This window comes from Kogia breviceps, chromosome 16 (assembly GCF_026419965.1).
Source record: "Kogia breviceps isolate mKogBre1 chromosome 16, mKogBre1 haplotype 1, whole genome shotgun sequence".
Taxonomy (NCBI): domain Eukaryota; kingdom Metazoa; phylum Chordata; class Mammalia; order Artiodactyla; family Physeteridae; genus Kogia; species Kogia breviceps.
The window spans coordinates 33,898,837-33,922,182 of record NC_081325.1 but is presented as its reverse complement, the minus strand read 5'-3'; positions in this window follow the sequence as shown (position 1 = coordinate 33,922,182).

Genomic DNA, 23,346 nt, shown 5'->3' with positions numbered 1-23,346 from the left:
GTGGGTTTGTCATATATGGCCTTTATTATGTTGAGTAAAGTTCCCTGGATGCCTACTTTCTGCAAGGTTTTTATCATAAATGAGTGTTGAATTTTGTCAAAAGCTTTCTCTGCATCTATTGAGATGATCATATGGTTTTTCTCCTTCAGTTTGTTGATATGGTGTATCACGTTGATTGATTTGCGTATATTGAAGAATCCTTGCATTCCTGGGATAAACCCCACTTGATCATGGTGTATGATCCTTTTAATGTGCTGTTGGATTCTGTTGGCTAATATTTTATTGAGGATTTTTGCATCTATGTTCATCAGTGATATTGGCCTGTAGTTTTCTTTCTTTGTGACATCTTTGTCTGGTTTTGGTATCAGGGTGATGGTGGCCTCATAGAATGAGTTTGGGAGTGTTCCTCCCTCTGCTATCTTTTGGAAGAGTTTGAGAAGGATAGGTGTTAGGTCTTCTCTAAATGTTTGATAGAATACGCCTGTGAAGCCATCTGGTCCTGGGCTTTTGTTTGCTGGAAGATTTTTAATCACAGTTTCAATTTCAGTGCTTGTGATTGGTCTGTTCATATTTTCTATTTCTTCCTGGTTCAGTCTCAGCACGTTGTGCATTTCTAAGAATTTGTCCATTTCTTCCAGGTTGTCCATTTTAATGGCAAACAGTTGCTTGTAGTAATCTCTAATAATCTTTTGTATTTCTGCAGTGTCAGTTGTTACATCTCCTTTTTCATTTCTAATTCTATTGATTTGAGTCTTCTCCCTTTTATTCTTGATGAGTCTGGCTAATGGTTTATCAATTTTATTTATCTTCTCAAAGAACCAGCTTTTAGTTTTATTGATCTTTGCTACTGTTTCCTTCACTTCTTTTTCATTTATTTCTGATCTGATCTTTAAGATTTCTCTTTCCTTCTGCTAAACTTGGGGTTTTTTTGTTCTTCTTTCTCTAATTGCTTTAAGTGCAAAGTTAGGTTGTTTATTCGAGATGTTTCCTGTTTCTTAAGGTATGATTTTATTGCTATAAACTTCCCTCTTAGAACTGCTTTTGCTGTATCCCATAGGTTTTGGGTCGTTGTGTCTCCATTGTCATTTGTTTCTAAGTACTTTTTGATTTCCTCTTTGATTTCTTCAGTGATCACTTCGTTATTAAGTAGTGTATTGTTAAGCCTCCGTGTGTTTGTATTTTTTACAGATCTTTTCCTGTAATTGATATCTAGTCTCACAGCGTTGTGGTCGGAAAAGATACTTGATACGATTTCAATTTTCTTAAATTTGCCAAGGCTAGATTTGTGACCCAATATATGATCAATCTTGCAGAATGTTCCATGAGCACTTGAGAAAAATGTGTATTCTGTTGTTTTTGGATGGAATGTCCTATAAATATCAATTAAGTCCATCTTATGTAATGTATCATTTAAAGTTTGTGTTTCCTTATTTATTTTCATTTTGGATGATCTGTCCATTGGTGAACGTGGGGTGTTAAAGTCCCCCATTATAATTGTGTTACTGTCAATTTCCCCTTTTAAGGCTGTTAGTATTTGCCTTATGTATTGAGGTGCTCCTATGTTGGGTGCATAAATATTTACAATTGTTATATCTTCTTCTTGGATCGATCCCTTGATCATTATGTAGTGTCCTTCTTTGTCTCTTGTAATAGTCTTTATTTTAAAGTCTTTTTTGTCTGATATGAGAATTGCTACTCCAGCTTTCTTCTGATTTCCATTTGCATGGAATATCTTTTTCCATCCCCTTACTTTCAGTCTGTATGTGTCCCTAGGTCTGAAGTGGGTCTCTTGTAGACAGCATATATATGGGTCTTGTTTTTTTATCCATTCAGCCAGTCTGTGTCTTTTGGTGGGAGCATTTAATCCATTTACATTTAAGGTAATTATCGATATGTATGTTCCTATTACCATTTACTTAATTGTTTCGGGTTGTTCTTGTAGGTCTTTTCCTTCTCTTGTGTTTCTTGCCTAGAGAAGTTCCTTTAGGATTTGTTGTAGAGCTGGTTTGGTGGTGCTGAACTCTCTCAGCTTTTGCTTGTCTGTAAAGGTTTTAATTTCTCCATCAAATCTGAATGAGATCCTTGCTGGGTAGAGTAATCTTGGTTGTAGGTTTTTTTCCTTCATCACTTTAAATATGTCCTGCCACTCCCTTCTGGCTTGTAGAGTTTCTGCTGAAAGATCAGATGTTAACCTTATGGGGATTCCCTTGTGTGTTATTTGTTGTTTTTCCCTTGCTGCTTTTAATATGTTTTCTTTGTATTTAGTTTTTGACAGTTTGATTATTATGTGTCTTGGCGTGTTTCTCTTTGGGTTTATCCTGTATGGAACTCTCTGTGCTTCCTGGACTTGATTGACTATTTCCTTTCCTATATTAGGGAAATTTTCAACTATAATCTCTTCAAATATTTTCTCAGTCCCTTTCTTTTTCTCTTCTTCTTCTGGGACCCCTATAATTAGAATGTTGGTGCGTTTAATGTTGTCCCAGAGGTCTCTGAGACATTTTCATTCTTTTCATTCTTTTTTCTTTCTTCTGCTCTGCAGTAGTTATTTCCACTATTTTATCTTCCAGGTCACTTATCCATCCTTCTGCCTCAGTTATTCTGCTATTGATCCCATCTAGAGTATTTTTCATTTCATTTATTGTGTTGCTCATCGTTTCTTGCTTCCTCTTTATTTCTTCTAGGTCCCTGTTAACTTTTTCTTGCAAATTGTCTATTCTATTTCCAAGATTTTGCATCATCTTCACCATCATTATTCTAAATTCTCTTTCAGGTATATTGGCTATTATCTCTTCATCTGTTAGGTCTGGTGTGTTTTTATCTTGCTCCTTCATCTGTTGTGTGTTTTTCTGTCTTCTCATTTCGCTTATCTTACTGTGTTTGGGGTCTCCTTTTTGCACGCTGCAGGTTCGTAGTTCCTGTTGTTTTTGGTGGCTGTCCCCAGTGGCTAAGGTTGGTTCAGTGGGTTGAGTAGATTCCCTGGTTGGGAGGACTAGTGCCTCTGTTCTGGTGGATGAGGCTGGATCTTGTCTTTCTGGTGGGCAGGTCCTCGTCTGGTGGTGTGTTTGGGGATGTTGGTAACCTTATTATGATTTTAGGCAGCCTCTCTGCTAATGGATGGGGCTGTAGACCTGTCTTGCTCTTTGTTGGGGATAGGGTGTACAGCACTGTTCTTTGCTGGTCCTTGAGTGAAGCTGGGTCTTGGTGTTGAGATGGAGATCTCTGGGAGATTTTCGCCCTCTGATATTACGTGGAGCTGGGAGGTCTCTTGTGGACTAGTGTCTTGAGGTTGGTTCTCCCACCTCAGGGACACCGCCCTGGTGCCTGGCTGGGGCGCCAAGAACCTTTAATCCACACGGCTCAAAATAAAAGGTAGAATAAATAGAAAGGAAAGAAAAGGAAGGAGGAGGGAGGGAGGGAAGGAAGGAAGAAAGGAAGGAAGAAATGAAGGAAGGAAGCAAGAAAGGAAGGAAGGAAGGTGCAGAGGAAGAAAGGGAGGAAGGAAGAGAGGAAGGGAGGAAAGAAGGGGGGAAGGAAGGAAGAAAGGAGGAAAGGAGGGAAGAAAGGAAGGAAGAAAGGAAAAAAGAAAGGGAGAAGGCAGAGTAGTATAAAGTATAGTTATTAAAATAAAAAATAATTATTAAGAAGAAAAATTTCCTTTAAAAAAAAAAAAACAGAAAAATGGGTCGGTCTAACCCTAGGACAAATGGTGAAAGCAAAGCTATACAGACAAAATCTCACACAGCAGCACACACATACACACTCACAAAAAGAAAAAAAAGGGAAAAATAATATTATATCTTGTTCCCAAAGTCCACCTCCTCAACTTGGGATGATTCGTTGTCTATTCAGGTTTTCAACAGATGCAGGGCACTTAAAGTTGATTGTGGAGCTTTAATCCGCCGCTTCTGAGGCTGCTGGGAGAGACCTCCCCCTCTCCTCTCTGTTCGCACAGCTCCTGGGGTTCAGCTTTGGACTTGGTCCCGCCTCTGCGTGTAGGTTGTCCGAGGGCGACTGCCCTTTGCTCAGACAGGACGATGTTAAAGGAGCAGTTGATTCGGGGGCTCCAGCTCACTCAGGCTGGGGGGAGGGAGTGGCACAGGGGTGGGGCGAGTCCGCGGCGGCAGAGGCCGACGTGACGCTGCACAGGCCCAAGGCGTGCCGTGCGTTCTCCTGGGGAAGCTGTCCCTGGATCCCGGGACCCCGGCAGTGGCGGACTGCACGGGCTCCCGGCAGGGCCGGTGTGGAGAGTGACCTGTACTCACACACAGGCCTCTTGGTGGTGGCATCAACAACCTTAGCGTCTGACACCCGTCTCTACTGTCCGTGCCGACAGCCGCGGTTCGCGCCCGTTTCTGGAGTTCCTCTACGCTGTGCTCTTAATCCCCTCACCTCACACCCGAGGAAGCAAAGAGGCAAGAAAAAGTCTGTTGTCTCTTCGGCAGCTCCGCACCCGCTTCTGGGGCTCCTTTAAGCGGCGCACTTAATTCCCTCTCCTCGCGCCCAGGCAGCAAAGAGGGAGGAAAAGGTCTCTTGCCTCTTCGGCAATTAAGTCTATATTTATAAACTATGGAGTATAAACCATTGTTTTATCATCTAACAATTTGTTCCAATTTGCCTGATATGCTTACTGCTACAGGGTTACTCCATTTACACAGGATAATACTATTGCCATATTTGGGTGTTTTAACCCCTTTTTTCATGGTTCATAATTTTCTCAACTCTTTACCTTTCTATCATTTCCAAAACCATAAAATAAATCATGAGCTGATCTGATTTTAATCACAAAACAGATGCTCACAAAGAGCATCATATACATGTTAAGTTCTAAACCTCATCTTAAAAAGTAGACATAATCCTCAATTTAAGAAATTTAGATACTGAAACACATGGAAATTGTTGTCCTTCCCTCATAAGCCTTTAGGTAGTAAATGGCCTCGCTGGGATTTGGACCAAGGTCTGTCCAATTTCATAGCCCCTGTTGCATCCAAATTAACTGCCTTCTATGTTTCCAGGCTCTCTTTTCCAAGTATAAATAAACGAATAACAAAAGTCACTTTCTCTAAGGCCTCTTGATATCGCCATTCTCCACTGCAGAATTCCAGCTTACTTTTCAATCATCGTTTATTCATAAATTATTCTTTCCCCAAATTACCCTGCTCTTAAGTGTATTTATATGGATTTTGTAGTCTCCACTATTGTCAAGCAAATCTGCATCATTAACTGATTTAACAATATGTGTTGATTTATGTGCTCAATTCATCCATTATGGTTCTCAGTCCCTTTATTTTATAGCTCTATTATTTATCTCTTTCATACAAGTTTTCTTAACACATCCTAACAAGCCTCAAGGTCACCTATAATAAGCACTCCAAGAATCATTTGGGATTCAGGAATATCATCTCTGTACAGCTGAAGTTCTTGCATGCATGTACTCAGTTTACAGAGATGTGTTCATCTGTTTGCTCATTTGTGTTTATTGTGCCTTTGTTGTCTATCAGTACTAATACATGCATCCTTTGGAATTCTCCATAAAAATTGATACAGTGGCTAATCAGTGAATGCTTATGCTTTACTCGCCATTGCTACACATACTGAAAAAGATGAGAATCAGGTCATACATACATGTAGAGGATGGTTAAGCATAGGAAAATAATGTTTTATCTTAACTACCCATGCGAAGCTAAAATGTGGTATATTAGGATACAAAGGCGATAGGGTCTCAAATAGATTAGAATCTATCTACAATCACAAAATTCTGATCACTAAAATTACACTGCATTCCTGGGTTGGGGCTGGAGGACTATAATACTCAAAGCTAGCAATACCCTATAGTACCAGTGAGGGATAAATATGATCGTTCCAGAGTTAAAATATGATTAAGATGGTTAACTCTTAGGAGGCTTTCAACAAATGTTTATTAATTGAATAAATGTCTAAAAGATTGTTGCTTTTTAGTTTTAATGCTGTGATTCTGTCTATACAGAAATGGGATGGAGTAGACTTGAAGGCAATTTTGTTCTCTACAGATTATCCACACATTTTATCTGAGTTACACTATATAAACTTAGAAATCCAAACTTAACAATTTGGTCATATACAACCCAATAAAATCCTAATGTCATGTAATAAAAAGCATATTATAAATATCATCTTTATTAATATATGATTTTCAAGGAAAATACAATATGCTGGTCTTATTAAATGCAAGTAAATTCACCAAAATATCAAAAGAGTATATAATTGAATGGAATAGCTAACTTACTTGATTTTGCTTATGATAAACAATGATAATCATAAAAATATGAACATAGTCTTTCTTGTTCTAAGAAACATTAAAATCCTAATAACTTGGTACTTTGCCCAACCTCTAACAAGTCTTTTCAGTTCCTTACTTTTTAGCAAAAATTGCAATTTCCAAAGACAAAAATCTAACTGCATATTGTTAAATCTGTTTCCTTTCAAATTCATTAAAAAATAAAAATAATTTTAATGTATGTAACTGAAAAGTAGCTACTTTGCAGTTAACACAAAGCATTATTAATTTCAAATAAACTTTTTATCCCTTTCTGTTGCTAAACCATCAGCATTCTATTTTGTACTTAATTTATATTCCTTAAAGTGCTTTTTGAAATTCAGCATAATATCTTTAAAATAATAATCATTTTTCTTTACAGTGACTAAAGCTAAAAGCTACTCAACTCTTGTACTAATTATTTTATTTTTCTCCTCAGCAAATTAGTGAGCACCAGGCACCAAGCTAGGAAAGTGGTTACAAAATCTCTCACCAAAAGATTTCATTTATTAAACAATGATTCTAGATTGAAAGCCATCTTCTGATTGCAAACATCAACCCTCCCCCAAATTTATCACATTTAGTTAAGACAATTTCACAGCAATCTGTAAAGCTCAAATAAAAATTCAGTTGAAATTGTCTTTAGTGTATTTATCAACTTGGACAGTTACTAATTCATCCATTCTTACCATGTTGGTAAGTCATATTAACATTTTTCTTAAAAATTGAGGATGATGACTGAGGCCCTAAAATAAAACCAGTCTAACATCCCTGATCATACATTTTCTTTTTTTTATTGTGATAAAGTTGACATGTAACATTATATTAATTTTAGGTGTACAACGTAATGACTCAGTATTTGTATACACTGAGAAATGATCACTACTCTAAGTTTAGTTACTGTCTATCATGATAACACAGTTACAATTTTTGTCTTGTGATGAGAATTTTTGAGATCTACTATCTTAGCAACTTTCAAATATATAAGACAGTAATAATAACAATACATTTTTTTTGACAGGACATGCACCATGATAAGGTTGAAGTAAGAGATCCACCAGTAATTGCAGTGAAACAGCTGGTAAAGGAATGGTTTAAGGACTCAATCACAACTTGAGCAATTTATCAGAGCAGTACAAAGATTAGGAACAATAAGCCAGGCCAATAACTTTACACACAGCAATAAGAGATGGAGTAGCTCTACTGAAGCAAAGACTTCAAGCACATCATGAAGTCAAAGGGCAAATGTGAAAAAAGCAAGATCAGCCATAGGCAAAAGTATGGGGTGGACGAAGGTTTCTTCAGTTTCAGCCTTCTGTACCTCATTTGTTTCTCCTGATGTTTTACCCCAATCTTATTTCTGCGTCAGGCGATCAATCCTAAAATGTGCATTTGGTTTCCCCTAATATCCTCAGGTCCACTCTTACGCTCATTCCACTTTATCTTTTCTACCTGGAAAATTTAAGGAATATCAAAAATTACCCCCTAATACCTATCAAAAAATAATTCCTAGCCCATATCTTGCATTCTGTAATTTCAATTATCAACACATAGAAAGCAATTCCATAACACATTCGCTCTAGAATGTTCATGCTGGGGAAACATCTTAAAGAATATTACACTCAGGAGCATTTGCATTTTTACAGCTCTCTAATAATTTTACCAATGTCTAAATGTTAAATTTAAGGAGACGGGGTGTTAAAAATGAGGATTAATTTTTTAACATTCCAGAACCATTTTGATATTAACTATTGAGACCACCAATCATTTTTTTTTCACTTACCTATCAAAAGTTGATTCTTCTACTGAAAGTAACTGCAGTAATAAACCAAATAAAATCTACATATACACAGGGTAGGAGGGACTATTAATAACTTGTGTATCTTTTCAGGCACAGCCAAATGAACATGTAAAAATAATTCTCTCTTAAAATCATATTTCTCAATATGAGGGTCAATACCTATGTACAAATTATCCATGAGGAGTTTACTGAGGGGTTGAAACTTCTGCAGCATTATATTCCCCAGGATTCATGTTTTTTTTTTTTTTTTTTTTTTTGCTGTATGCGGGCCTCTCACTGCTGTGGCCTCTCCCGTTGCGGAGCACAGGCTCCGGACGCGCAGGCCCAGCGGCCATGGCTCACGGGCTTAGGTGCTCCGCAGCATGTGGGATCTTCCCGGACCAGGGCACGAACCCGTGACCCCTGCATCGGCAGGCGGATTCTCAACCACTGCGCCACCAGGGAAGCCCAGGATTCATGTTTTAAAAAGTAATCTAACATAAAAGAATTTAGAACATTTTGGTGAAGAAAAAAGCAAGAGAAAACATCTTAAGTGTTGAGTCAAGTAAGACTTAATGACTATAAATATGTAAACTGCTGAGGCTTAAATAAGTATGAACCTTCATGGAATATCCCTTACTTGCTAAAGTTTTCTTAATGGGTTGTTATTGGCTTTAGGAAAATTAGAAGTTCTAGGGTCATAAGAAAGCCTACTTATATTTAATTCTTTTCAATTGCCATAACCATTTCTTTATATCATCACTAGAAAAAGTAACTACTCTCTTGATTATTTTCAGATGTAGGATAAATTTATGAAAATGTGAACATCAAGATACATAATGATATAATGCATTCCAATTTATGTGATGAAATAAGAATCTATGAGTCCATGGAGATATTATTTAATGGAAAAATGCTTCTTTACAGCAAAATATTAACTAATGAATATGAAGGATTGATGAAGTTAGAAAATCATCTATGGTGGTCAAAACTAATAGGTAAACATTTGGTCCAGAAAGTAGTAGGCTGAAATTAAAATAGATAGATATTCTTTTTTAAATATGGGATAATCAGTGCCTAGTACTTTTTTACAGAAACTCTTTGTGAAATTAGTTATGAGAGTTTATAAATAAGTATTTGTACTCACTACTCAGATCAATATTTAGAAAGTTTTATAGCATTTTTTAAAGTCTGGCATGATTTGTCAAGTGTTTAAAATTAGACAGCATTACAGTATTTAAAAAGCTAAGGAGAGAAAACAATATCTACAAAATATAGGGATATGTTTAAAGACTTACAAAGATGAGTAAACAACGTGCTAGTCATCAATATAGATTAATTTGATATCTTTTGTACAAACAGTACAAAACAAGTAGGAAAAATGTCTCCACACCTCTATTTATCATTGGCTATGATCATTGATTCTACAACCTCTCAGTGGATTCATTAGAATTCCTACTTTTTAAAAAAAGGAGGAGAGAGTGTGTTGAATAATTTTACACTGTTTTGTTTCTCTGATTTTCTTTATGGAAACAAGAGACAGTATATCTAGCCTTCTGGTCTGCTTAGGTGGAGAAGAGGTAAAGCCAGACTACAATCTGTTAATGTTCTATTAGAACATTTCCCAGAAAATTCAACAACTAAAGTACAATAAAATGTACACATCATTAAGTCATTTACAGAACTATAAAGGTACTCACTCCAACTTAACTTTAAATTCATAAAATTTCTTTTTAAAAATTATGTATATAAACAAACTCTGACAAAATAATACTGAAGAGCAAATTAAATTGAAGGGCAGAATGGATTCCTTACACCTCATTAAAATATTTATCGGGCTTCCCTGGTGGCGCAGTGGTTGAGAATCCGCCTGCCGATGCAGGAGACACGGGTTCGTGCCCTGGTCCGGGAAGATCCCACATGCCGCGGAGCAACTAAGCCCGTGAGCCATGGCCGCTGAGCCTGTGCGTCCGGAGCCTGTGCTCCGCAACGGGAGAGGCCACAACAGTGAGAGGCCCGCATACCGCAAAAAAAAAAAAAAAAAAAAAAAAAAAAAAATATTTATCTTATGATTGTCTAGTTTGCTATTCAAGTAAAATTTCCTTAGGCTCCACCAATATCTTTTCATTAAACAATATTATATTGTGGTGATAAATTAAAAGAGCAGACTTTTTTTTCTTTTGGTTCAAATAGTGTTCCAGAGAAATAATCTATATGAAAAGAATGTCTTGAGCCCACATTTACCATGAATAAACTTTGTGAGAAGTGTACTATGAATATTTAAGTCCCCTAAATTATTAAGTCAGCTATTATTGTCAGATACTAAAACAAAAACTGCTGAATGCTATCAAATTGGTGCCATCAGCTTGAAGGATAAAAATTAACTTTTGTAAAATATATATATATATATATATATATATATATATATATATAGAGAGAGAGAGAGAGAGAGAGAGAGAGAGAGAGACATATATATATATACACAGTAAGATACCTAGTTTACATTGTCAGAAAGCTGATTATCTATTAACTGAAATACATTTTCATTTCATAAAAAGTAGATCAGAAACTTATCCTCTGACATTAAGATATTAATGAGATTATTCTATATTTGCCTTTATCAAAATTGCTTTGCTATATATATATATAACTTAACAATGAAAGGATGTAATGCCCTCAAAAATGGTGCATTTGTTTCTTAAAATGCAATTCCCTTTCAATCAAATGTCAGTAAATTCTGAGAGTAAATTTGATTGGGAGGATCTTGGTGTTTACTTCTCAAAACAATCCCCCTTTTGTTATTCTCTTGGGGCAGTCTAATACTGTCACAGGTGGTGTACTTCAGAGACTAAAAGGATCTCTTCATGGGCAAAAGTTGACTTTGAAAAGCAGTCTCCTACCTCGACTACCTCTCCTAAACTGGAGGTTCTTCTTCTCTCTTTTGAAAAGAAAAAAAAAAAAATTATTGGCCAACATGATTAAAATAGTAATATATTAAGATGGTAATATAAAATAGATATTACATATAACATGTAGGCAAGAAATAGATTTTTTTAAAGAGAGATAAATGTTCTCTTAGAGATACACTTTATTCTAGCAAAGAGTTAAAAGTTATTTTTAATTCCCCAGACAACGTGGAGATGAAGCCAGAATGCTGTTAATTTGAACCATGTTTGATTTCTTGCTCCATTCCAAGTAAACCCTTCCAAGCTTCACAAAGGCCCTTACTTTTCCTGGGAGGGAGCCAATGGTTTATATATTATATTCTTGGTGACATTTTACCTCTTCTTCCATTATTGCTAACATTGACTTCTTTCTACTTAGTAAGATGGAAAAGAGTTCATTACCCTTAGACTTACACACCCAAAGGATACTCTTAATATTTCAATTGTTTTCCAGCCACTTACATTACATAATTGATCAGGGATTGCCTAGAGCTGGGTTAGAGTAGAGCTGATCGGCACCTCAGTGTCCTACTCTGTTAATTACAAACTTTGTTCTCTGAACAGACATTGAACTAGAAATTTCAACTCTCTTCAGGCAGGATAGGCTCAATGCAGCCCTCCTTCTTTAGCATCAGTCGTCATTCCTTCTTGTGATTCAAGTCTTTTGATCCTAGTCAGATAGCCATCATTCATTCTTGTACTTCAATTATTCTAATCCCTGTATTCCAAAACCCAACAAAGAACACCACAGTTCTCTTCATTCTCTCACCCAAGAGGTCTCTGATCAAAGAGATCGGTCATTCCAGAATTCCAGAGTTTCTCAAGTAGCCATGCAACTGAAGAAACCCCAGGACTTTTAATATGCTAAATATATATGCATTGCTTAGATATTCTAGTAGCCCAGAGCTCTTCCACGTTGACAAGTACAGCAATGCCCAAACCTAGTATTATTTTTCCATTTTACTTGTGGCCTTTAAAACTTTGTAGACAAATTTAGGTTCTTAAAACCTTATTATTATTGCTATGATCTAGATTTACTTGGAAATAAATGCCAATAACAAAATAATTCTCAGAGTTATATTATTTTCTCAATTTTTCCTCTTTATTAACAGAAGAAAATTAGAAAAATGTCAAGAGAATTTTGATTTTCTTAGCAGAAAACTGAAATAAATATCCCAACATAAGTTCTGTGAAATAAAATTTAAAACTGTAAAGTTCCAATTTTAGTCAGCAAATGTAAGAAGTTACCATTGTGCATTTACCTATTGCCTGAGAGGTTTGATTGGAAGAGTTACACACAAAGAATTTGTCCCCAGGTCATGGAACAACAATAAAGGCCACCATGAATATTGATCTGCTCTGACCTGAAGGCAATGAAATTTATTTTGCCCACACAAGAAGCTCAATCTCCTCTGCTTTCTGGTGTTTCTCCCAGGAATAGCCAACTTAGTGCTCCACCTTAGAGACTTTTATTTCAACCCTACCTGAAGAAATTCTTTCTGTATTGAATCTAAGACTATCCACTACAATCTTATTTGGGGACATCTTGCTCATTCAGTATTCCAGAGAAGGCAAAACAGATTGCACATACTGGTGTTGGTCAGTTGAAATAAATTTCATGAGAGATTATTCCTTACAAATAAGAAAATGATAGGCAGTGAAGTTGAGAAGTATAAAACAACGCTGGAAATGGTTAATCCCAATGCTTCCAATCATATGAATGGATCAGTGTGACAGGGAATTGAGCTGGCTGTCAACCCACAGGATTGGGGTAACTGCGGCAGGCAAGACCTGGAGAGTCTAAGACTAGCAAGTTGGTATGGAAAAACCTCCCAAAGAAGAGGAGTTATAAGAGTAATTCAGGAAGAACAGGTCCAAGGAAGAAGGAGGAACAAGGCACAGCACATGGTTATATTTAAGAGTGGAAACCAAGGCAGAAGCCCAGTGCTTTGAACATGTTCAAAAGACAAGTTGTATTAGCAAAACAGTTAACTATGGATAAGTGATGTTACAACTAATAGAGGCTTAAACAAAGAAAAGTTTCTTTTTCTCACATAAAAATAGAGGTGCGCAGTTGCTGGAATTACTTTGTCTGTTCATTGAAACTACCTTGAGCCCAGTATATTTTCATTCTGTTCTGCCATCCTGTATTGGCTCTTATTCGCATACATGTTTCCCAGTGGTTGCAAGATGACACAGAAGCTCCAGACAACATGTCTATATTCAAAGCCAGATAAGTGGGGTAGGTGCTGTACCAGCTTTATATGCCACTTTGGAATGCAAAACCTTTCCCAGAAAACGTGAGCAGAAATCCATTTATATCTCATTGGACAGAATTGTCACATGGCCAATTACTAGTTGTAAGGAAAACTGGGAAAGTTAACAGATTCTGCTTTGCTATGTGTTTCTGTAACATAAAATAGCTAATACATGTTTGGTAAATAAGGCAATAATGTCATTGCAAAGAAATAAATATGTTGTTACATGTGGAACTCTTCCTATGCAAAGGGAGCTAGAAGAGAAACAGTAAATACATCTGGTATGGATTGAAAAATGCAACTTTTAATATTCTAACATTTCTGAGACCAATGGAGTTTATAAATGTGTGGCCCAGGCAGAATCTTTACAAATTGCCATTGTCTATGTATGTGCATGCAAACTAGGTCATAGTAGTATATATTGCCATACATTCAAATGAATTGTATACTGTTGGTACTACAGGCCAAGCAATACAACTGAAGGCAAGACAAAGTACAAAATTCATCAAAATCAATGAAAGACATTTCAAAACAATGAAGGGCTGGTATGACTGATATCAACCAATCATGTAACAGGATAATTAAGACAGAAAACATCAGTTTGTCAGAAATTTAATGCTGATTTTGAACAGAAGCTGTTTAACACCTAGTGATACATGATTCAGTGAAGATAAAATAAAGCTAGAAATTAGTCAAATAAAAAAATACTAGCCTCAGAAGTTGTAAGTTAGTAACTTGGAAGAAAGCTTCAAAGTGCTTTTAAGAAAAGCTACAGTTCTCTTAATGGCATATGTTATAAAACCATGTGCAAAATACAGAGGACACAGATGAGATGAGATGAGATACAAAAGAGTTGGCCTCCAAAAGTGAGCAAGTTTTAGGAATATTTACCAATTTTCTTTACTTGTAACTTTTGTTTTTAGATATGCACAAGAGTGATATATTTTTTAAAATTTTGTGACCAAGTAAGTCTAAGAGAACTCCTTCAATGAGTAAACAACAAAATTCTACTTTGAAAATAAAACATGTGTCATTGCTTAATTAACATGTATCACTATTATTAGTGCATAAAATAATGGAGTACCTTGTCTTACAATCAAGGCATCTTAATGAATTTGATATAATCAGCAGGAAAGAGATGAGAAAATCTTCATATTGGCAACTGCACTAGAATCAGAAACCATCTCTGAATAATTTTGAGAAAGTTTAAAATGTGCTACTCAGCAGATGGGTCCTCTCCAGAGAAGTTCGCCAAAATCTTGACTTAATCTCGGCTCCTGGCAGCTGCATCACCTTCCTTGGTTTGAAAATGGCAGCCTCACTAGCTCAGAGCTTCATCTCCATTTTCATTGACTCAGTATCTCCTACTTCTGCTCTGGCTGGGGTGTTGACAACATCTCCTCTGCTGCTTTTCTGAATTTTTAATATTCCCCATGGTTGCCTCTGTTTGCTTCTAGTTTTCAGAACACATTTGTGACTATTGGCCTTGGACCTGCAATCTTAATAAATTACCTTATTGTTTCTATAATTTACTTATGAATTATTTTGGAATTTCTGTGTATACTATCATTTAATCTATATTAATGAAAGTTTTATTTCTTCCATCCCAATCCTTAGTTATGGTTGTTTCTTAATTACTGTTCTAAATACGACTGAGCAGAGTTATAGTTAAAAACAGTGAAAATGTGTATCTTGCCATGTTCCTAAACTCAGTGAGACAGTTCATTATTTCATCATCTTTAAAGTTTTATTTGCACATTAGTTTTCAAATATTTGATTTCTTCAATAGTTAAGGAACATTAATTTTTCTATACTTATGTCTATAAATTTATTTATTTCATCAAAATATTCAAGTTTACAAAACAGAAGTGTTCAAAATACCTTCCTTCTCTTTTTAGTGTGTCTGCAATATATTTTCATTCCTAATATTGGTCACTTGTTCCTTTGTTTTTTTTTTCCTTTGTCAGTCTCACTGTAAGTTTGTCAATATCTTTAGCTTTAAGGAACAACTTTTACCTTTGTTTATTCTTTCTGCTGCAAGTTGCCTTTTGATTTCTTTAATTTCTGTTCTTTTATCATTTCCTTCCTCTGTTTTCCTTAGATTTGTTTCCTTGTTCTTTTTCCTAAATTCTTTAAATGGATGCTCAACTAATCACTTTTAGCTTCTTCTCTAATATGTGCTTTTAAGTCTATAAATTCCCCCTCTAAACTTGGTTTTAACTACATCCTACAACACAAACAAGGAAGTAGAGAAGGAGGGCATTGCCTCCAACATTCCTTGAAGACTTTTGTTTTGTTTTGTTTTACATCAAGGTCTGCAATGACTTCCATCTCCAACCTCTACTAACTTCTCTTTAAATTTATTTGACCTCCACAGTCTGGGACATATTTGGCCCCCGAAATGCATTGACTTTTTGGATGCTGTGATGCTAGTGCCTTTCAGTTTTCTATTCATTTCACTACCTGTCCCACAATTGTTCTGGCTGAAATTTTAGGAATTATCTTTGTTCACTCTTAACTGTGCCCATCTCGAAGTGTGCATGCTCTCACCTGCGTGTGCATCAGCATGTGCACATACACACATGCCCAACCATGTAATACACTGACAAATCCTATCAATTCAACCTCAAAGGTATATTCAGAGCCCATGTATATAGTCTCTGGTTTCCACAAATATCATAATTCAAGCCATTATTGCCTATTGAGTGAACCATTAAAAGACCCTCTTAACTGGTTTCTATGTTCCATTGCTTGCTTCACTATAATCCACCTGCCAAAGAAGCAGAGTGATTTTTGAAATACAATAACTTCATTCAAAACATATCATCATTCCATTTAGAACTCTTCAAGGAATTCCCATTGCACCAGAAAAACAATTTCTTCACCTGGTTGGTCCGCCCTATGCAGCCTGGACCCTGCCTACCAGTCTAGCTCATCTTGCTCCGTGGTTCTGTCTCTCTCACTGTGTTCCAGCCTCTTACTATTCCTTAAACACAACCAGTTTATTTTTGCTTTAGTGCTTGGTCTTAGCCATTTTCTCTACCTGGAATGCTCTTACCTGAGGTCTTTGCAGGGCTGGTTCCTTCTCTTCTTTTAGATTTTATTTTTGCCACCTAATTTAGCCACACAGTCACTTTATCACATTAGTCAATCATAATTTTGTGAAAAAATTTTATACCTATCTTTTATTATATACTTGTTTTTATGTATCTTTCAGAATTTAAGCATAATAAAGATGTTGTTTATCTTTGTTCACTACTTTATCCCCAGTATCTAGAGAAGTACCTGTCCCCTGTCATTTTCAAAATGGACCTGAAGTAGTTTTGTTGATTAGCATAATAATAGGAAGGCTGTGTAGTCTCAAGTGTCATTATTAACCTTCTAGAATAAAATTGGACACCAAAGCATCGTCAGTCTCTTATAGTCTTCCTAGTACAAGGAAAAAGGTGAGCTGTAGGTTGTATGGAATCAACGGGCAAGTCAATGTTTCTGCAGAACACTCATAGTTGTGTGCATGAACGTGTGTGAGTTTTTCTTTTCCTTCATTACTTGACCCTGTTGCATGTGAAATGGATGTATCAGTATATCTGCAACAATATTGCTGGTACTTCAATAAATATAAACAAGACAAATTAAATCAGGTGAAAACTTAATCTAAAATTTGGAATTTATCCAGCATCCTGAAGGCTTAGCACTTTGTGGGAGCTCAATAAATATTAAATCAAGGTCACAAGGTTGAAGGCTTGTTGAATCATAGGGAAAAACTAATTTCAAGTCCTAGGCTCCCTATAAAGGAGACCCTGCTTCCAGGCTCTGAATTTCTATTTTACTGTACGCTTTAACAGATAATGCTTACAGCAACCTGCATAGGGCGAGATATTATTTGTGAGGAAAAGAAGAATAAAACATTATAGAATAAAACATTAATGAATGAAACTCTTTCACTGTGACTGGGAGCAAATAAATAGAGCAGATTGATAACTCTAGGAATGAATAAGTCATCAGATCAATTGGTGAATAATTTTCTTTACTCTCTAATTGTAAAAATGATTTGAAAACTAATCAAATTTTAGGCCAAGTTCCAATAATTTAATAGGTGAATTGAGACTTATGTGGGCTAAAATTTTTGGAAGCGAAACCAGTGAGCACAGATTAGCTCAGGATAATATTACTCCACTCATTTCTGGAGGTTTCCTTGGAAAATCTAAGTTTACTTAACAAACCTGGTTTTCCTAATTACTATTTTTATGTATAAAGGTGATTGAAACATCCTGTATACTTTGAAGTTGTTTCTAGGCAATTTCCATAATGATCTTGAATAAGACCAGGTTCCTATTAAAGACTGGGTAGCTAATGATCTGGTGTAACCCAGTCATTCAGTTGATGTGTGACATGTCATTTAACCTCTCTGGTTCTTGGTTCCATCATTAGTAAAATGGAAATGATAACACTGATGTCAAAAGGTCTCTGTGCAGAATAAGGAAAAAACTATATGAAGAAGAAACAACAGGACAGAAACATTGAATAAATGATTGTTGAATCTGAGAGAACTGGTGGTTCTCTAGATGGAGCAGAATGGGCCAAGAAAGCCTTTGGCTGCTCTGTTGGCTGGCTGCAGATTGCTGGGGTATATGAGCAAACAGCGTTGGGCTATTTGGTACTTCCTGCCAGCCCCCATCCATGAATAAAAATAAGATCTTGGAGAGACTCTGAGATAGCTTTGGAGGTTTGAGTCAAATAGGGACTCCTAACACACTCAGGCACATTTTACAGTTTCCCTGGGATGTCACACCATATTCAGTTTCCTAGGACAGAAAGGTCTTTGATAGATGAACCAATTCTGCACCATCCACAGATGCAGATTACTTGAACAATTCATTAATCCCCATGACATTTTTGCCTGTTGAAATTGTTCAAGGCCTGGCTCAGGCATTGATTCTCTTAAGTACTTGCTGATACCAGTCAAAGGTATGATTTCCCACCACTGAAAATCATGTTGCATTCTGTATCTCTTCATAAAAATATCTCAACCTAACTTATGTTATATTATGTGTATATCTGTCTTACTGCCTGTATTAATCAACTATCACCATTCTAGTGCTACATAAAAAACTCTAAGTCTCAATGGCTTACAATCACAACCACTGATTTTTCTCTCATGTGTGTTTTCATCATTCTTCTATGACCAATAGTACAACAAGGTAAGACAAAGCACAAAAACACATCTGAAGCTTCTGCTGCATCATGCCCACTGACATTCCAGTGACCAAAGCAGTCACAAGGTCAAGCCCAGTCAATAGGGCTGTGGTGTATATTTCACATATACTAGTGGGAGGCATGAACATGACACAGACAAAGGAATGAAATATCAAGAACAATCATCCAGTACCATATTACTCATAGGGTAGAGGGAGCTCTACTTTTCTAAATATGTGTTGTTCACTTACATAGTCTAAAAGCCTAAGTAAGTACTTTAAAATGTCTTGCTAATTCAATCAGTTCACAAGTGAATACTGAAAACTCAAAGTAATCCCATTCCTAACACAGTGTCTGGCATACAGGAGACACACAACCAACGTTTACTGAAGTAATTTCTTCAATAAAGAGGAGTTGAGAACTTCCTTACACAATTACTTAATGGATATCAGACACTGAGAGGGGATTCTCTACACACTTTGTGTCCTCCCTGAAGCCACAAATTTGATCTGAAAAGTCTGTCAAGAACCCTTCAGTGACTCCATACTGTAGGCTCTAGAACCAGGCAATGTCTGGAGTGATTAAAAAGGATCATCACCCTCATGGTCTCTTAAACACACCAAAGTTCTGTCATTTCTTCTGTAATTTATCACACAAAGCAGCACATTACATCAACAAGAGAGACAAAAGTTGAGCTCTGCCTTTCTGTAGATGGACCCTAACACCAAGCCAGATATGCTCCTCTAGGGGCCACTTCTCTTTCACTTTTCTCATTTTTGTTTTGAAATTTCCTTTAAGCATGAAAGCCTACAGTATCTGAAGAGATGAATTAATCTGATGAATCACAAAGAAACTGTTGATTATTTACTTGCTGACTGTATCCATGGAAAAATAAGCTTCACTAAATTTCTCAGATGATTTAGATTACTCACTCTGAGCCTTTATCAGCGCAATGTAAAACTTATTCCTCTGTCTCTTGCCTACATGGTAACAGTGAAGTTTCAACTACAAAGATGCCTTAAGGCCAAGTGATTGTTTAATTGTCTCCTGGAAAATAATTTCCAAATGTGGCAAGGGCATCAATCATCCTCTCAAGCCTACTAAATTTATTTATTCCTTCACCTTGCCTGCATTCTCTCTTGTTTACTACCCTGCAGGAGCAGATCAAGGTTTTGTGGAGCCTAAGGTTTATATAATTAGGGAGAAGACTCTTTAAAGAAAAAACTGCAAATTACAAATACAACATTAGATTTTTTAAAAAGCCTTCAAGTGAGGAGCCCTAAAAACATGAGCTACATTAACTTCAGGATTAATCCACATGTGCTCCCATTATAACTAGGGTTGCCAGATAAAATATAGGATGTCCAGTTAAATTTAAATTTCAGATAAACAACAAATAATATTTTATTATACATGTACAGTCTTTGGGATATATTTATTCTAAAAATTATTATTTGTTTATATGAAGTTCATATTTAACTGTACATCCTGTGTTTTTATTAACTAAATCTGGCAACTCTTCTTAAAAGATTAAGAGTAAAGATAAACACCTAAGTCACCAAAAGAAACCCATCAATACCCACGTGGATCTCCTTAGGCCTTCTCTGACCTCCCTAAATAATTAGCCCCATGATCTTTGTGTTTAATAAATATTTTAGAATTGATTTTTTTTGCTCATCCTTGTGAAAATAGTATGAATTTCAAATTAATCCCCACATTTAAAAAAAGTTTATATGGAAGGGATATAGCATGAATAAATGCTTCTCATTTAAAGATAACTTTGGTATCAGAGACTATGATGATTTGAAATAAATGCCAACAGATTGTCACATTGAAGAAAAGTTAACTTTATCACATTCAAATTCCCCCAGTAATGTATTCTAGCTTCTCATGGCCTTTACAGTCAAGAAGAAGGATCTAACAGTGTTCAAGTCTAGAAAGTCATATGTTAATGAGTGATATTTTCCATCCAGTTAAGGAAAGGACAAGAGGGTTAAACACAAGTAGGAGGATTTAGGTAGAAATTCTATTGGCATCTAGTGGGTAGAGGTTAGAGATGCTCCTAAATATCTACAATGCACAGAACAGCAACAAAGAATCATCTGATCCAAAATGTCAATATAGTTCTAAATTTGAGAAACCCTGCCTAGCATTTTGATGTCTTTGTAAAATGTGGAATCCTGGTAAAAGCACAAAATTTCATATGTGGTCTGACCAATTTGAATAGAGAGCAATCTTTACATTCCTTAACCCATATGCATACCTGAATTAATTAGCCTAAAATAGAATACATTATTCTTTTAATATCCAGTCACAAGGTTGACTCATAAGAAAATTACAGTCAGCTAAATCTACTATGTTGATCAGTTTTTCCTCTGTAAGTTTTATTTTGCTGTTTTTAACTCGTAGTTCTAGCCTACTGAGAACTTTCTAGTCTAAATTTAGCTTTCTGGTCTAAATTTGACATTCCTGTCCTTTATATCTTTATCAAAATTATGGCAAAAATACCAAGAAGGCTAAACCACATATCATTAAGCTACAAATTTATCTTGAGAGCTTGAAACTGGTCAATTAAACAGATTTTCAGGAATAGACTTTCAATAATAGGTTATTAGTAATCTGCTATATGCCAACAACATTATTATTACCTAAATCTAGAGTTTTGGCTCACTGCAGTAGAGTGTTAAAACTCTGAATCCCAAAACAATGCTGTTAATACGATTAGAGCCAGTTACCAGCCAAGGACACTGGGGGGGTTTGTGAGATAAAGGAACTTGCCCAAGGACACACAGGGAGTAAACGGGGCAGGATAGATTTTTATACCACCTCCCCAAGTCTTCCAAACCTCATGAACGAACTTCCTGTCATACTGTTTCAAAAAACAACCCCAACTAGCTGCTAGTACTGAGTATTCAAAACAAATCTTTACCTATGTAGCTAAGCCTGAAAACAATTCTGCTAGGTAGACATTATTATAATTGTATTACACATGTGGAGACACCTAATTAGCTAAGCTGTGATTTGCCCATAGGCACATGACTAGTAAGAATCAGACCCAGGATTTATATGTCATCCATGTGGCCCTCACGATGCCACCTCACCCTCCACTAGAAGCCATAAATTCTCCTATCTTCACAGTCAGCTAGATCTCATTTGCCTTCTGTACACAGGAACTATCTTTGTCAAATTCTTTCCTAGAATAGCATTATATCTTGCTTCTGCTTATTGAGAGTCTTATTACGTACACTCACCTATTTGGGAAGAAAGTACGTTTATGAGTAGGCAATTAGAGAAAACATCCAGAGAAAACTGTAGAAACAGTCTAGTTCCTCAGTAATCATTAAAAAATGGCAGTAGAGTTTACCAATTTCCATATATTGCTCAACTGTGGTGAGTGTGTACCTGTGTCTAGGGAAAAAAAGGTAAAATATTTTCTGCCTTTAATTGTTCCGCAATCCACTGAGAAAAGGTAGGATTTCTTTTATATCTAATTAAGATATGCCTTAAAAATGCAGACAGAAGTTTAAAACTGAAGTTCAAAAAAATATATAAGGCAAATATTGCAAAAAACTTTTATATACTTTTTTATTTTAATGTAGGCAATGGAAATATGATGTCACTCTTCCTTCTATCCTTGATAAAGTTGAACTTTTTTGTAATAAAAATTAAAACAAAATATAAAGTTTATGAATTGGAAATACATGTTTTTCCCCTAGAAGTAATTTTTCTTTAAAATATTTTCACTATTAACATAGTTCAATGTAATTTACTCCAAAGTATTTTTCTCATATGTAATTCTTAAAAATCATTAGATCTCAACCTTTAAAAGACAATCAGAATTCCAATTAAACCCTCATCACAGTCAAAGCATAAAATCTGTCATTTTTACTTTTAAGCTTTACTAACCATGCTACCTTTGAGTAAAGTATTAAATTCATATTTGATTTATTATCAGATGCAGGGTGCTTCAATTTCATTTTAGATCCCTCACATTTAAACAACATTTAACAGAGCTGAAATCTATTGCTGAGTTTGACAAGTGTTGGTGTAGCAAGTAAATGAGACAACTGCCATTTTTACATGTATGAATTATTTGGCAGTATTATGAGCCAGTCCTACCCTGAAACTATAGTTAATTACTGAGCTAGATGTAAGTAAAATAAACTACTCTTGCAGTGAGTTTGAAGGAGAGGTATTAAAAAAAAAAAAAAGCCTCCTACTTTCCAGTCTTTCTTAAACCTTTCTAAATCTTATATTTTCTTGAAAAAGGAAGTATTGCCAAAAAATATTGAAAGAACCAGACACCTTCATTACTATTTCATCACTGTAGGCTTGTCCAGATGGCAGCAAGTTGTCTGTAGTTGATTCCCTGACTCACACACGTGAGACAGAGAGTAAGTTTTCACAGCTCCTTGAAATGCACACTAGCAGAGAAATAACTATTAGCAACAATATGCTACATGAACTTGATTGCTTCCCAATATCAAAGAGCAAATGGAGTCTCACTCCAGTAGAGTGCCAAAAATACTGTGTCAGCATTAGGGAGCTATGATTCCATTGTTAATATTAAAGAGGTGGTTTGAAAAAATAATTCATGCACATAATAACTATCATTTCTTGAGAGCTCACTATGCTAAACCCTTTATGTACAGTAATTCCTGTAATCCTCATCACCATTTTTGATGCTTAATTTTATATGTTAACTTGACTGGACCACAGGATGCTCAGATATTTGGTTGCACATAATTGAAGATATTTCTTGACGGTGTGTTTGGATACTAGCATTTAAATTGGTAGACTGAGTAAAGCAAATTGCCCTCCCCAATGTGGGTGGGCCCCATCCAATCAGTTGAAGACCTGAATAGAACAAAA